General features: G+C 36.3%; 1 long non-coding RNA gene across 1 annotated transcript; it reads left to right on the top strand.

Annotated features, from left to right (window-relative positions):
• The first annotated feature begins 1,680 nt into the window (after positions 1–1,680).
• LOC311095236 lies at positions 1,681–3,790 on the top strand. Its single transcript, XR_014608800.1, has 2 exons — positions 1,681–2,151; positions 2,194–3,790. It is a non-coding gene; the product is annotated as an uncharacterized lncRNA (long non-coding RNA).
• Positions 3,791–15,773: the final 11,983 nt, after the last annotated feature.

A 15,773-nucleotide genomic window follows, 5' to 3' on the forward strand; every position in this document is an offset into this window, starting at 1 on the left:
TTTAGATTTAGTCCGAGAGCTTTCTGTCCCTCCACTGAAAATGTACGGATGGTATACTGTCCATGTCCAGAAAGCTAATACAGACATCATCAAAGTAGTCCAAGTGACTACAGTGGCTCAATCTTAAGTTTATAAAGCGACGATAACACTTTTTATGCGCAAAAAACAACAAAAATAACGCTTTCTGGACATGGACAGTATACCGTCCATTAGGGCTGTAATCTCCCAGTCGATTAGTCGATTATTTGGTCGATACGTTCTTGCTCGACCAAAATTCTGATTGGTCGATTTTTTGCCGCGTTCATTTCATTAGTTTTGCCGCGTTCATTTCATCAGTTTTTACCTATTTTTTGCCGCGTTCATTTCATCAGGTGGAAAGCACTAATTACTAATGGGGGTGTTTTCAGAGCACCCTTGTTTCACAGGTAACAGTCTGTCTTCAGAACACCCCCCTTGTTTTCACTTCTTTTGGATTAGCCCAACCCACTGGAGAAGAGACAGACAGATTGAAGAAAGTAGGCTACTAGAAGGTTTGCTGAATATTATTACTTGATCTGGTTTGTTTAATAAACATTCTTTTTTTATTATAGTTGACGTGCCTTTTGTGTTTAAGAGTTAAAGCTTTAAGTTAATAGTCTATTCGTGTCTCGGCCGCGAAGCTGAGCTCCTATGTTCAGCCTCGCTCTGTGCGAGCTGCAATGAAATTATAGTGTCTGTCAGTTATTATAATACATATGACAAAAACAATTGTCTAAATTATGTTGCATATTCCTCAAAAGTTCTTGTGATGATATCACTAGTTGACAACATAGTACTATTTTCGGAAATCATAAGCTATGATATTGCGCGCAGATGCACGTGATGCAACGCTGCAGAGCCGACAGACTCGTGTGTCAGACTCATTTCAGTGCAAAATAATTAGGTCAAAAAACGATTTAATATACTGCAAATAGCCTACTAGTTTTGTATGTATATTTATAATTCATTTAGGCAGACAACAAGGCTACCAAGTACTGCGCACATTGCGCAGCTAATTAATTTAACGTTTTTTTTCCCTAACGTCATTTTTAGTAGATTTTTAGTCGAAAATTTCAGGACTTTAGTCGACCAAGATTTTCTTTGGTTGATTACAGCCCTACCGTCCATACATTTTCAATGGAGGGACAGAAAGCTCTCGGACTAAATCTAAAATATCTTAAACTGTGTTCCGAAGATGAACGGAGGTCTTACGGGCTTGGAACGACATGAGGGTGAGTCATTAATGACATAATTTTCATTTTTGGGTGAACTAACCCTTTAAAAATATTTACTTTCTTTTCAGAACTGCATACTATTAGTGGTTTTACATTTTTAAAGTCAACATGAAATCAAAACTGACCGGGTCTTTGTGAACAATATTCATCTGTACACATTTTTCTTTAACAGAAAAAAATGCTAATCTACTAGGGGTGTGCAGAGGAGCCAATATCTGTATCTCTTACAATTTTACACAAAAAATTATTCGCATCTGTATTCAGATAATATCGGAAGCGGGTGGTGCTTTAACCAGAAGTTTGTAATATTGCTTTTTTACATTTTAAATGTAATTATGTTCCCTTCGTGGTTATTTATATATATATATATATATATATATATATATATATATATATATATATATATACATACAAGGTATATATATGTCGGAGCTGATATGCATTCCAATGGCAAATCTGAATAAATGATAAAGAATACATAAATTATTGCCGTCTCCCAGAGACAGTGAGACAGAGAAACATATCATGTAGCCTATCGTATCATTCAAGGTTTAAAAAATTCAAAGCGACATCAAGTAGTAGAAAATATGTATGATTCGGTCTTAGTTGATATTACTCTTGACAGAGAGCTGGTTTGTGAGAGACAGGTAGAGACAGCAACGCGGCTATTTGATTTGCGATCGTGCTATGCTCATTTCATTCATTTTTGTATCATATTGTACAAGGTTTAAATAATTGTATGAATTCTGAGAGAAGCACACACTCATTTATAGACCTAATTCAGAGCAGCGCCATGACAGGTATGAAAGTGAGGCTGTGAGGGACAGACTTTTCAATGGCATCTGCTATAAAAAGCTGTATAAAGCTCCTAGATCACTTATAATTTTACACAGCTCATGTTGTCTGGAGTTTTTTTGGTCTCCTGAAATTTCTTGGAAAGATATTTGTGCAGTGTTTTGTCAGCAGAACAATCCAAAAACAACATTAAATAACAGTACAACCCACTGAAGAGATGTATCTCTATCCGTCACAGCCTCGTTTTAATTCCTGTTAAAAATAAAAAAATGCTGTGAATAAGGTCTATTGCGTAGTGATTGTAGAATTTTATGTATAATATCATGTAATATAATATCATTCTGGGATAGAAACCTTTCATGGTCCAGTCATATCCCGAATGATTAAATTAAAAAGTCTTTCCTCGCCAGCGTTTTTTTTTTTTTGGACACCGCCAGCGTTTTTTTACATTTTCACAAAAATGTCATGGCCCCCAGAATATCTTGTTGTATAAATATCTGAACATACAATATATCAAAAGAAAGAACAGAGCCTCTGCTTTTAAACAAAACACTGTTTTATTCTAGCTTTACGATTTCTTTTTTTATCAACACTTGAATGTGGGTAAGCTTCATAAAAAGCAACATTGAGCAAAAAGCAGAGAAAATCACGTTTTTGTAAGACTACATCCAGATCATATTCAGAACGATGATCAAAACACAGATGGAGTAGATCAAGTGAAGCTTTCACTCCCTAAGCTACACAGTCCTAAAGCTCGTCCTGGGTCGACATTTCATTTAGTAACATTAGGCAGTTTTGATTTATATGCCATTTAATGTCATCGCGTTATTTTACATATGCAGTTGATTACATATTATATTGACTGTTTCTACATCTTCTTCGCATGCGTTTTGATCAGGAGATTCTGTACTCTTTCAGAAGATGTGGAATAGCGCCCCCCCCCCTACCGTATAACATTGAAAACATGGAAAATAGTCAGTGGCAGGGAAGCGTTGTCTCACAAATGACGGAAATTTCTGTCAATGGCGGGGAAAGAGTTAAACCCTGTCTGTTTTTTTTTTATTTTTTTTTTATTAAATAGTCCATTTCTATCAGAAATTTACCACAAATACAGAATAAAATAAATGCTTTTCAAATGCTATTTCATGTTGACTTTAAAAATGTATGGACTTGAAGATAAGTATTTTCTGAAATCTGACATGGACATTTTCGAGTAGTGGACAACTACATTAGTGCCAAGGACAAAAAAAAAAAATGTGCGAGAATGAATGAAAACAACAATATATGTGACTGATAAATAAATGCATAGAAAGTTCCAATATGCATGGTTATTCTCCCCTCTAGCACTTTTGTACTTTTCTAAAAAGTTGGTTCCCCGATGTATCATGTAAGCAGCCTAGATAATGAGGTGTTTCTTTCCTCTGAAATTATTTTATTTATTTTATTTTTTTCGTTTTTTCTGGAAAATATTATGGCAGATCATCTCAGTAGTCGGGCATCTTCATTTGCATGAGTTCCAGTTGACCTTCGCTGGCTGACTGTGTTCTGCACCACTAAACCCTTGTTCTGACACTAATCAGAATCTGTGTGCTGTCAAATGGTCATATCTCTCGGGTTGTGTTATAGTTAGTATGAAGGATTAGAATGGCAACACACTTTCCGCATCCAACACGTCAATACACAAATTAAATACATTTTCATCATTACCATACAAAAAAAAAAAAGTAAAAAAACAAACAAAATATATATATAAAAAAAGCAAGAGCAAAGTGTACATAGATATACTTAGCATTAACCCTGGGAAATACATACCGTATGTGTAAACAAAAGGAAAAGTGGTTTATACTTACTGAAAATAGTTGATAAAAGACAAAAATCATGAAAATGAGGACAATCTCTGTTGTAATGTATTTAAAACATATGCATACTGTATATTACTATATGTGTGCGCGTGCGTTTGTGTGTGTGCATGTATGTATACTGGCACAAAGCTGGCCGGATAATGTATGTACACACTATGTATCTTGTATAGAACCTGAAAAGAATATAAAACTGCTGATATATTAAATCTGCTTGTAATTTAAACATAATTTGTTGTATTTCACAATTATTTCTTTCTTTGGAGACGAGCTTTCACGTGCCAGCATTCAATAAATGAACATTGTTGAACAACTGAAGTATATCTTGATATCACACCCCTGTAAAATACTGAAAAAGAAATGAAAAGAAAAAGAAAAAAGAACATGCTCATTTACATTTGCTGTAATGTTTTTTCTTGTCTTGAATTTTTTCTTGAACCATTAAATATATTGTGTATCTTTAGACAATCTGTTGTGTGTCCTATCATTTCAAAACACTTTAATCCTATTTTCCTCTTATGGACAGAAATGCCTTGATGTAGACTGCAGGTGGTGGAGAATGCTAACAAAAAAGAAGAAAGAAATGTGGTTCGGTTATGGACCGGCTTCCATTAGGGAAAGCGAGCAATATGCATACGAAACACTGTCTATTTGCGGAAAAGGAAGGCAGGGGGAACTCATGATTAAGTCCGTCTGCACAGACAATAGCAGTTATACAGCCGTTAGAGCCATTGATTCAGTAGGAGGAGGGCTTCGGAAACACACCTGAGAGATTTTAGTTTGAAAGAGAAGAGGCCACCTAGGTGGACTCAAGAATAATTGGTGAGTCTGGGCATATAACCACCATTATGTGCTCTGCAAATGTGCCAGTACTGCAGCTTTGGACCAAGCCCAAGACAGAGGTGGGAGCAAGAAAGGAGCCTTAAAAAGCAAATGAATAAAGATTATCCGAGCAAAAGGGTCTACCTACAGCACTGCAAGTTCCTAAACATTTTGCTGAACTGCCTAGTTACACTCTTTTTCTGCTGGCTTTACATTTTTAATGCTTGACGAGCACGTATGTGCATATGAGTGTGAGCTTTCATATAGTGGTGAGCTCAATTATCCTTCCTTTCCCTCGTTAGTCACAAAAAAAAAAAAAAACTACTGGGCATCCACACTGCAATGCAGATAGAGTAGAGGAAAATGAATTAGAGTTTAACAGCATGCAAATGCTACTTTTAAAGGGACAGTTCACTCAAATATAAGATATTTTGAAAAATGTTCAAACTGTTTTTGTCCATAAAATATAAGTCAACAGGACCCAAACATTAAGGTCTAAGGTGTCAAGGTCCAAAAAGGCAGTATTTTAGTATCTTTTTTTATCTAATATTTATTGTTGTTTTTACAGCTTTATTTCAATTACCAAATATGATTTTTAATAGTTTTATTTTTCATTTATTACAACAACACAAAAAAAGTAGCATGATATTAATCAAATCTAGACTAGTGTAAACTAAGCGACATGATAGCTTTGTATGATGAACGAATTGAAATCTAAGCCTTTATTCACTATCAAATCAAAGCAAAACATTCATCAACAGAAAAAGAGGACTGCAATACCTCAATTATGGCGATACAAACATCAAGGACCATTAAGTTTGGTCCAATGAAGTACAAGAACCAATAAGGTTTAACATTAGTTAGCATTTAAGGATTGTGTCGCCATTTGTTGTAGTTTGTGAATTGATTTATTTTCCTATGTCGGTTTTGGGGCATGACAGTTTTGGGTCCCATTGACTTTAATAATAGGGACAAAATTGTTTTTCAAAATATATTTTATGTTCCACAGAATAAAAATAAAAAAAGACAGTATTAGAATGATAGGGTTTGTCAATGATGACAGATTTTCATTTTTGGTTGAACCATCCCTATAAGAGGGGATTCTAAACAATTGTGTCTGTGCTTAGTGTAAAAACTGCATTTTTGGAGTGTGCAACCAGAGCGCGCATGTGGAGACATTAAGCGGATGTGACAATGGTTTGATATGCATGGGGAGACATGATAAAAGGTAATGGGCAAAAGGTTATAGATGGGGTCTTACAGTCACACATGCATGGAGCCCTTCCACACTTTCCCAGCATTATTCCCCATGGCCATTTCATTAGATGAATGAAACATGACTGGCTAGCATAGAGCTAATCCACCCAGTTTAGTTGTAGCGGTTCAAATGGAGGACTAGAAGACCGCTTTCAATATGTCCGTTTTGTTCTTTACCTGTAGAGATAGTGAGTGTACTACTGTGGCTCACACTGATTGTGTGGCTAAAGCCCACCTGAGTTTCCTCTGATGCAGCGATCTGAGCGCAGAAGCTAAACGAGTTGCTAGATTCGAGGTTACTACGCGGTGACATTGTGTCTGCAGAGAGGGGGCTTATGTGTACAGAGAGAGTATCTCATCAAGGGCGTCTAGATGGGGTCATCACATCACCGCTGAAGATCTCCGGCTCAAAGCTTTTTCCTTTTGCTCAAGTGGGTTGCTGAAGGCAGTGCAGCAGTGTGGCTTATGTCTCATTGCCGTGTTGACCCAGCGTTTAAAACCAGCAATAGTTTTTTAAATCAGAAGCGAATACAGGAAGACAGAGCGAGCGAGAGTTTAAACTGGTGCGGAGACAAAGTAATAAAGTTACTACTGAATCGCAGAGCAAGCCGTTTGTAATTTGTCCTGAAAATACAATTCGCTACCAAACAGACCACTGTGATGCTGAAAAATGCCTCAATGCTCCAAAGAGGAAATTGATTGAAGTGGCCATTCGCAAGTGTGGCGATTAGAGGTATGACAAGGGCGCACAGCAGCTCTTAAATTTCTAAATTATTACTGATTCCAAAAAGGTAACGACTACGCCACCCAGAACTAACTCTGGGAAAAGCCCGTTGGGCACAGGTTCGAGTTCTCAGAAAATGACCAAGAGGCATGGGTACCTTGTATAAAACTTGTACATCTTTATTAAACAAAAATAATTAAAAATTGTCTCGTTCAATGAACCACACGTAACAGCAAGAAGATTTCACCCAGCAAGCAACACCACCTGCTGCAAAACAAACAAGAAAAGAGAAACAAAAACAAACACCACAACAAAAGAGCTGGGGCTTACCACTAGGGCGGCAGGCTTGACACCGGGCTTCAAAAATGCCCGTAGTAGTAATAATGATGATAATAACCACACACGTGCCCCAAACCACTCACACCCTCCAAAGGATTCACAGCAACTCCACGCCACTCTGGTGAACAGTGAGATAACCACACGGGAAGGGTCAGCCTGCCCTCTCCAGGCCCCAGCTCCAGTACAAGAAAAAAAGAAAGGTTACAGCAAAAAGAAATATCAGCAAACAACAAAATACAAAAACACAAGAACAACAGGGGGGTCACAATTTCCAAAAAAATAATCAATTACAGCAAACCAAACATCAATTTGGCAAAACAAAATCAATGGGAGCAACACTGACCAATCGCAAACAAGCCCTACTGTTTGCATCAAATCAAGGAAAACCAAACCAAAACCATAAAAGAAAAATAACGTTACTGATTGCAATAAAGGAATAAACAAAACAAAATAACAGGACAATTATTAAATACCAAGCCGACGTTACCAAATATAAAGCAAAATAAATAAAGCCAAAACAAACACAATAAATACAAAACAAATGAATATAAGAAAACACAATAAAGGCAAAACAAGCGTTACCGAATGCAATGCAAACTTAACGGATGCAAAACATGCATTTAACGAAAGCAAAGCGAATGTTAAAGACAGAAGTAAATAAAGAAAGAAAAATGAGAACACAAAAGAATAGAAAACAAAATGATTAAACAAAATTAATAAATACAACCCAAATCATTAAACAAAACAGAATTAAAGCAAAACAGCAGTGTTGAAGGTGCAAGCCATGCTGAAATCAAGTTGTTGCAGGATGCAAACTGGAAGCCAAACAGGCCCACTCACAAAATGGTTTCAACTCCTAAAACACATAAAAGAATTATAACCCCATTTACCTTTATGAGGGCCAAAGGGAAATAGAAGGTTATACATACCAAATCGTGCAAAACACATCATCTATCCGGCAGCCACCACTCTATTCGATCACATGCCGACGGCAGAATTCACCCACAAAGGCATCACATGCAGTTCGCACATACAGCGGAGCGCAACGGCAAAGCAACGGTTGTTGATCATCTATGGGTGCAACAAGCACTCAACCGAACGCCAGCCCAACCGAAATTACTGTTAGCAAACAACAAACATGTAAAAAGGACTTTTAGCATCTACCACACGGAAAACCACGGAGAAAACACCCATACATACCCCTCGTGCAGCGCAACGAGATGCCGGAAGTGAGATCGCCAGGTATGACGCAATACCCGTTTTACCGTACCGCTCGCCTTATATACACGAGGACCGTCAAAAAGGACCACAGCAATAATTTGTGTTTCACCACACAAGCAACTCACACCTTCTTACTGTTCATTTGTATCTGACTTCAAGAACACTTGTTAACTTTGCAAATATGTTTCTTTAGAGGAGACGCACTACGTTTTCAAAGTGCCATCTGCAGAGGCCGCTGGTTGAACATATAGAGGGTGTCAAACAGCATGCTCATTTTAAATTGTAATTAAACTGGCCATCAGGTACCTTGAGGCTGTTTAGTCAACAGCAGGATACTAATTACTATAAGATGACCTTTGGAATAATATCTGGTGAATAATTCATAATTGAGGAGATTGCTTCAGAGACCTCCACTCTGAACTTTGTATGCTCAAAACTATTTAAATGAATTTTCAAATCGAACCCTCGATCCGGTGATCAAGCAGTACAGTACGAGTGAAAAGATTTTTACACAAAGGGTGAGGTTCCTTTTGAGCTGGTGATAACAACTGATGTGTTTTATTGCCTTCAGACAATACTGACTCCTATCAATATTACACTTTCATCTAGCTTGACGCATACAAAAAGAAGCATATAGAGACTAAAGTCAGATCTCAGTGATATTTTCATTTTCACAATGATACAGGACCTGATTTTCTTGAATGTCAAATGATTACATTCATGCAAATATGATTCTAAAGCCTTAATATAAAAAATGGAACCAGAGAAGAGAAGGTTTATATACAGCAGTACATCCTGATTGACATCATGGATGGATTTACTGAACCATTACATAGATGTCAAGTAAAAGACATATGTATTTATGAACTATCCAACACGTTTTCAAGGGACAGACATATAAATTAAGGCAACTACATTTAGTATTTGTGTTTGTTGTTGGGTGACTACATCAACGATGAATTATGTAATCAGCATGTCAAAAAAAAAAAAAAAAAAAAATAGTACTTGTTAATAAAGATTATTATGTCTAACCATGATTTTTATTGGATTGCATAATTACATTTTTTATTAACAGGGTCCAGGCAATTAATATGCACATCTAAACTAACCCATCTTCAAAGGTATGTGAGTTTCTATTTAGTCATTTATTTATTTTGTCTCATTTTCACTGATAATTCAATCAGTTCTGTACATAATTACTTCCCACATGTTGTTAATTTAATATGTTGTACTAAACATTTATATATAGTTATGTGGGTAGTTGACATTAAGTTTCAAACATTCAAGTTTAAAACCGTTTTAAACACACAATATATTTAACTGTTAACGCATTTATTCTAAACATTATGAATTAAATGGCAACATGATTTACTTTTAATAATTCATGTCACACCATTAAAGTGAATTTCTTAAAGCTAAAAATTAATAAAAATCTTAAATTTTAGCTGAAATTTGACCAGTCCTAATTATACACTCTGAAATATATTTAAATAAATATATTATATAATAATATATTTATTAATCTATAATATATTTTTATAAAATATAAATATATTTATATGATATAAAATGTAATGTTGAAAAAAGTTTGTGGACATGTTATTTTTCAACTACCCATGTGCAGTTTTCTAATGTTGAGTGTGTTCTCTTTAAAAATAAGCTTGCCATGTTTGCAGTGGTAGGTTTAATGTTATGACATTTTTACCCCAGTGGGGCCAATTTCCATGATCTTGTCTAGGGCCCCACAAACCCATGTGCCAGCCCTGTAAATTAGTTAATAAAATTAGTTACTGTTTATTTTGTTTGTGATAATACCAGTTGTTTCTACAAGTGAAATCAATTCACTCCTTCTCACTCAAATGTTTTATTAATGTTTCTTCATAGTAGCTTTAATCCTTAAAGGTAGGGTAGGCAATTATTTTCATAATCACTTTTTGTTACTCTGGTTAAAACTCTCTTCACATCCTGATAGCAATCAATAATATAAGTGGTCTAAATATAAAAAAAAAAAAAAAGAATACATAAATCTTCTGTGGAAGATTCAGAACATATGTAATAGTGATGGGAAGTTCAGATCATTTTACTGACTTTGAGTCTCTTTCAGCAAAATGAACAAATCTTTTTTTCAAGTCATTTCAATCATTTTATTTCAGCAGAATATAACTGAAATGTTGCATGTTAATATCCAACTTCCCCAACACATCAACTTATGCAAACGTTGATCACATTTAGAATATTATATAATATAATATATAAATTTAATAAATATATATAAGAGGGGAAAAAAAATGCAGCCAAGGCCAAATGATGAGAAAGATAAATAATAAATGAATTGCTTAGCTGGGTGTTCGGCTTTGCAGTCTGTTAGTTTACCTCACCTCCCGATCTGAGTCATTCGTTCTTTTGTCACGTCACAACCCCATAGGTTGAACCTATGCAGTCTGTGCCGGAAACAGAAATGATTAGTTCACCTCCTGAGTCTTCGGTCTGAGTCGCTCGTTCATCACGAATTATGGAAAAGAACCATCATGACAGAATTTATAAATTGTAAGCAATATGAGACCAGAAACGTATTATGTACTGTAACAGTAAAAAAATTAACTACGCATTTTTTTGTATGGAAGGTTGGGAATTTATTAACTATTTTCTGTATCTAAATACGGCTGTCACGTCACATGAAAAAAGAACAAACGACTCAGGAGGTGAACTAATCATTTCTGTTTCGGTTCACGTCCTCGGACTCGGATTTATGCGTTTCTCTGGCAACAATATCAATGCTGAAATGAATCTGCAGCAGTCAGGTGGTACAAGTAAGAGCTCTGTCAGTTGTTTACATTCATTTTTTTTGCAATGTTATGTGCTTTGAGACATGAGGTAATTTAACGCAGTCTCTCGTGACGCTTTGCAGACTCTGCTCTGGTTTTGAAGGAGGCATGGCTTTGGAGACGCTCTGAAGCGAGGTTGGGATCTTATACTTTCAAAGCTGGCTATTTCTAGCCTTGCTGAAATTGCCTGCCCTGCCTTTAAATAGTAAACACAGTGTATCTGTACCAGTCCAACTAGATTTGATCTGTATTTTCTGAAAATGGGTTTAATATAAAAAAAACCAGGTCAAACTAATTCAATCATTAGGCTCAATGCACATTGGTTCTTGCCCTGAAACTGTAATAGTATTATGTTGTCCAGTCTCTTGTGCTTCACACACACCGAATTCAATTTCTACCGTCTTGCCATAGGCCAATTCATGTTTTCCATAAGAAGTAAAAAAGAACATTGTGACAAGAAAGCAGCAAGAGCTCATCATGTTTACAGTGATTTTGAAGTATGTGTGACTTGAGATGAAAAGATTTGGTTTTCTTAGTATTGCAATTGTGCAGTACAGTGCGATACTACAGGACCAAACCCACAATCATACTGTATTACGGGTGAAAGTAGGGATGTGTGTGCAAGATACACTCAGTCTGGGAATGTTTTGGAACCAGCAACTTTATATGGCTAAATTTGATGTTAATCACGTGTTTAAAAGCCCCTCTAATGAGGATCTATAATCATATGTACTTTTGTTTTATTTTATTTTTTTGATTATTGATTAAAGTTTCGGATTATTTTGACAATCATTATGGATTAAGCTTTGTAACCACACACACAGTGCCAGCAGATAATAAGTGAATGAAAAAATATTATTGACTGTGATAACGAAAACTGTGTGTTATTTTGGAATGGCAAGAAAAAAATGAGTTGACATAAAACCAATGCAAGGGGCAGAAACTTTCAAATGTCTCTAATCACTTCTTTATAGATTTCACGCTGTCAAGAAAATGAATAATTGGTTTATCTTTCCTGTTCATTACTCAAAACTCAGTTTTGAAACTTTAATCCACTCACAATTTCACAAGTTCTGAAACCGTTGCTAACAAAGACCCTTCCTCAGATAAAAGGCTTTCAAAGCCACACTGTTAGTTGAGCAGATGGAACAATGAGAAATGAGGTATAGTCCCCTCCATTCACAAGAACTGAGCTCTGGACCAGGTCAGGTGATTGTGAGATTGAAATAATAAGGGCTACACAAATCTGCTCTACGTGAGCTGACAGGCTTGACAAAATGTAGAAAGTCCTCAGTATGTGCTGATTAATGACTGACAATTGCAGTGACTAATTTAAATAATGCTAATTGTCCAACGGGATAATGATCCATACATTTCCTCTAATTAGAGACAGCACAGTTCTTTGTGACGGCGTTGATGGGAGGGTTTCGGGCTGTTGAGCAGGAATGTGCAGTGCAATTGGCAACATTAAGTAGACTAAAGGTAAATGGATAAACATTTATGGTTTTGTGTTTCTTTGTTTTAGCACATGTGCTAATCTGCTTTGTTATGTTTTTTTTGGCTGTAGTATCAAATTAATAATGATCGATTATGAATAAAGACATCATTAAGAAAATGTTGGCTTATAAATGTCATTATTACTATGCTTTTCCAAAGGCTGAACATGCAAGAGCTATCATCTAACCATCTGGAGACAGATAATAGCCATGCAGGTTTTTATCTTTTCATAAAGTGCATTGGTAAGTGAGTTATGAATAATATATACAAGGACACTCTATATTCATGTTCATGTTCTCACAGCATCTTCTAATTTCCAAGTTATTCTAAGTACAGCAGTCCATAGCAATAGCACGCAACTAAGAGGAGAAAAGGATGAAAACATTTGCAGTATCCTTGAATTCTTTACTAAGACACAGGGCTGGGCAAAAATTCTGAATTTAGGAATGGTCTCTCTCAAGAGTTGGATTTTGAGTTGACTTCCCCACAGCCCGTGTTGAACTGGAATGACAGGAAGAGATATTCACTGAATAACAATTCAGAGATGAATTTCCAGTCACACAAGAGAGAAATATTGTGTTTTTTGGGGGGTCAAACTTTATATTAGGTGGCTTATATATTAGGGACAGGTTTGGTGGTATGGTGTGGTTTAAGGGTGGGTTAAGGGGTAAGGGAAGAGTAAAAAAAAAAAAAAAAAACTTTAAAATATCTTTTCTGTTCAACAGAAGAAAGAAACTCATACAGGTTTGGAACAACATAAGGGTGAGTAAATGACGACAGAATTTTCACTATCACTAAAATATCCCTTTTAAGGTTTTCACCCTTACATGTAAGCGGCATAATGTTGTTTGACACTGTTTTGAAGACTAATTTGCAGTAAATTAGAATAATAATGTAGAATAGTAGAATAATAAAATACATTTTGTAACACATCTTGTTTAAATGTTTAGAACTTGATGTTTGTGTGCATGAATGTACTGTGGTAGTTATATTTACTTGTGTAGACAAATAGGACAACTTTTAATTCACAACAGTGAATTAAATGGGAAAAAACAACATAGAAGCTTTTACTGTCCAATCTGGTTGGCTATCATCTTGTGAAGCTGCTGCCGCCTCAGACCTCAGTGAAGACAAGCTGTGATGAAAGGCCTCTCCAACTTCGAGGAGACATTCAATCGGCAGTCTGAAGCAAAGCGGCTGCGAAGGAAGGCCAAGAGCCAAACTATCCAACCTGCCTCAGAGTTCACCTGTAGGTTCTGCGGCAGAGATTGCCACTCAGAAATTGAACTTTTGAGTCACAACCAACTCTGCACAGGTGACCCGCATGCAACCATAGTTATGAATAGTTATATACAGATATATAATGAAACAAGAGAACCCGCTGATCCATATGATCCTGATTCCGTCATCTAATAGGATTAACATGATCACATTTAAAAATCAGACATGAAGTTTTACTTTCCCACCAAAATGGTAGTTTGTCTTGTAAATCCTTTATATTTGTACACAGTGTACTGCAACTTCTAAAGGCACATGCTTCTGTAGCTCATTTCTAACAGGTTAAACTCTTTAAAAAGCCTACATTTACAGCAGCAAATTTCATTTCAATTGTACTTATTTACTTTTAATGCCTCAAATGCCCTGTACCTCAATTCAAATCCAGGAACTTAATTGTGATTTAAAGGGATAGTTCACCCAAAAGAATGAAAATTCTGTCACTTTACTCACCCTCATGTTGTTCCCAAACGGTATGTTCTGTTGAACACAAAATAAGAAATTTTGAAGAATGTTGGTAACCAAACAGTTGATGGTAACCATTGACTTCCATAGTATTTTGATTTTTTTCCCCGTCAACTGTCTGGTTACTAAGATTCTTTAAAATGATGCATCTTTGTTTGTGTTCAGCATAGAAAAAGAAACTCATACAGATTTGGAACAACATGAGGGTGAGTAAGTGATGACCAAATTTTCATTTTTGGGTGAACTATCCCTTTAAAAGGCGCACTGCTGAGGGAAATGCTTGTAATGTAAATCAGTATGCACATCCTTATAATCTTATTATATTATCCTAATGCTCCTTCAATCTCCGACCACAATGCGCTGTGTGACCTCCAAAAAGAAAATTCAAAACATCTTCGTGCCAGTCTTAGAATAATTTATTTGGCAGGAGAGTTAAGAAGAAAAAGTGGGAGAAAGGTAGACAGTTGTGATATTGCAGCTCTGTCTCCATGGCCCTAAAGGAGGATGACCCTCTTGTATAACCTTTTTGAAGCACATAACTTGCCGAGCAGCCCCATGGCTTGTTGCCATGGCACTATGTAGACGATGCTGCCTCTGAATGATGGGCTCATTGCATGCTGCTGAGAAAATAGCATCATCCAGAATGATTCATCTTCGAGGAGCACGGTGAAGAGCACACACAGAACGCTCCTCGCAGAGGCGAGGAGCTTTCATATTGGCAAGTGGGAAAATTAAGAAAACGGCTCACAAAGAATTTAAAAAAATTACTTTTCTCAATGTATGCATTGGATGCTCGATGCTGGTTGAAGTGCGCAAACTTTCAATTCGAAATTTCACACTGGCATCCAAATTGAATCACAGCTTAAGAGTCAAAGAACAGCAGAAAGCCTTAGAGGGAATGGAGATGTGGTATCAGAGGGGGAATAATTGCTTTTGCTGATCTACTGTAATCGGAGAGACAATTCTTCAATTTTAGATCACCATGAAGAAAAGTAATAAACAGGGAGACCAGTGGCAATAAAATGAATACCACAATGGCAATGAGGCTGCCTCTTAATTATAATGAATGGAAAATTAGGTTTAAATTATTCCACTAAAGTGTGCATTAATTGTATAATCTGATGCACAATAGAACTTAATTCAGGGGTGTGAAAAGTTCATTACCTATGACATTCATCATGCCAAATATTGGCCTCGACGGCTCGTGGGAGGGTCATAAAAAGGATCGCTCTCATCCCTGAGCATTGTTTAATATTCACATCTGACTAATCATGTCTTTGCTCACAGACATTTTTGGAACCTCAGTTCCTCCCTCTGAGTTTCTAAAATCTGGCTGGCTCAGAAACGCATCCAGATGGACTGCGAACTGTCGCTTCTTGAGGAAAATTAACAAGGGAGTCACCAGTAGGACTCATTTTCCATTGCTATACAATAGGAATCT

The sequence above is a fragment of the Abramis brama genome, assembly GCF_963993115.1.
Source record: "Abramis brama genome assembly, chromosome: 13".
Lineage (NCBI taxonomy): Eukaryota > Metazoa > Chordata > Actinopteri > Cypriniformes > Leuciscidae > Abramis > Abramis brama.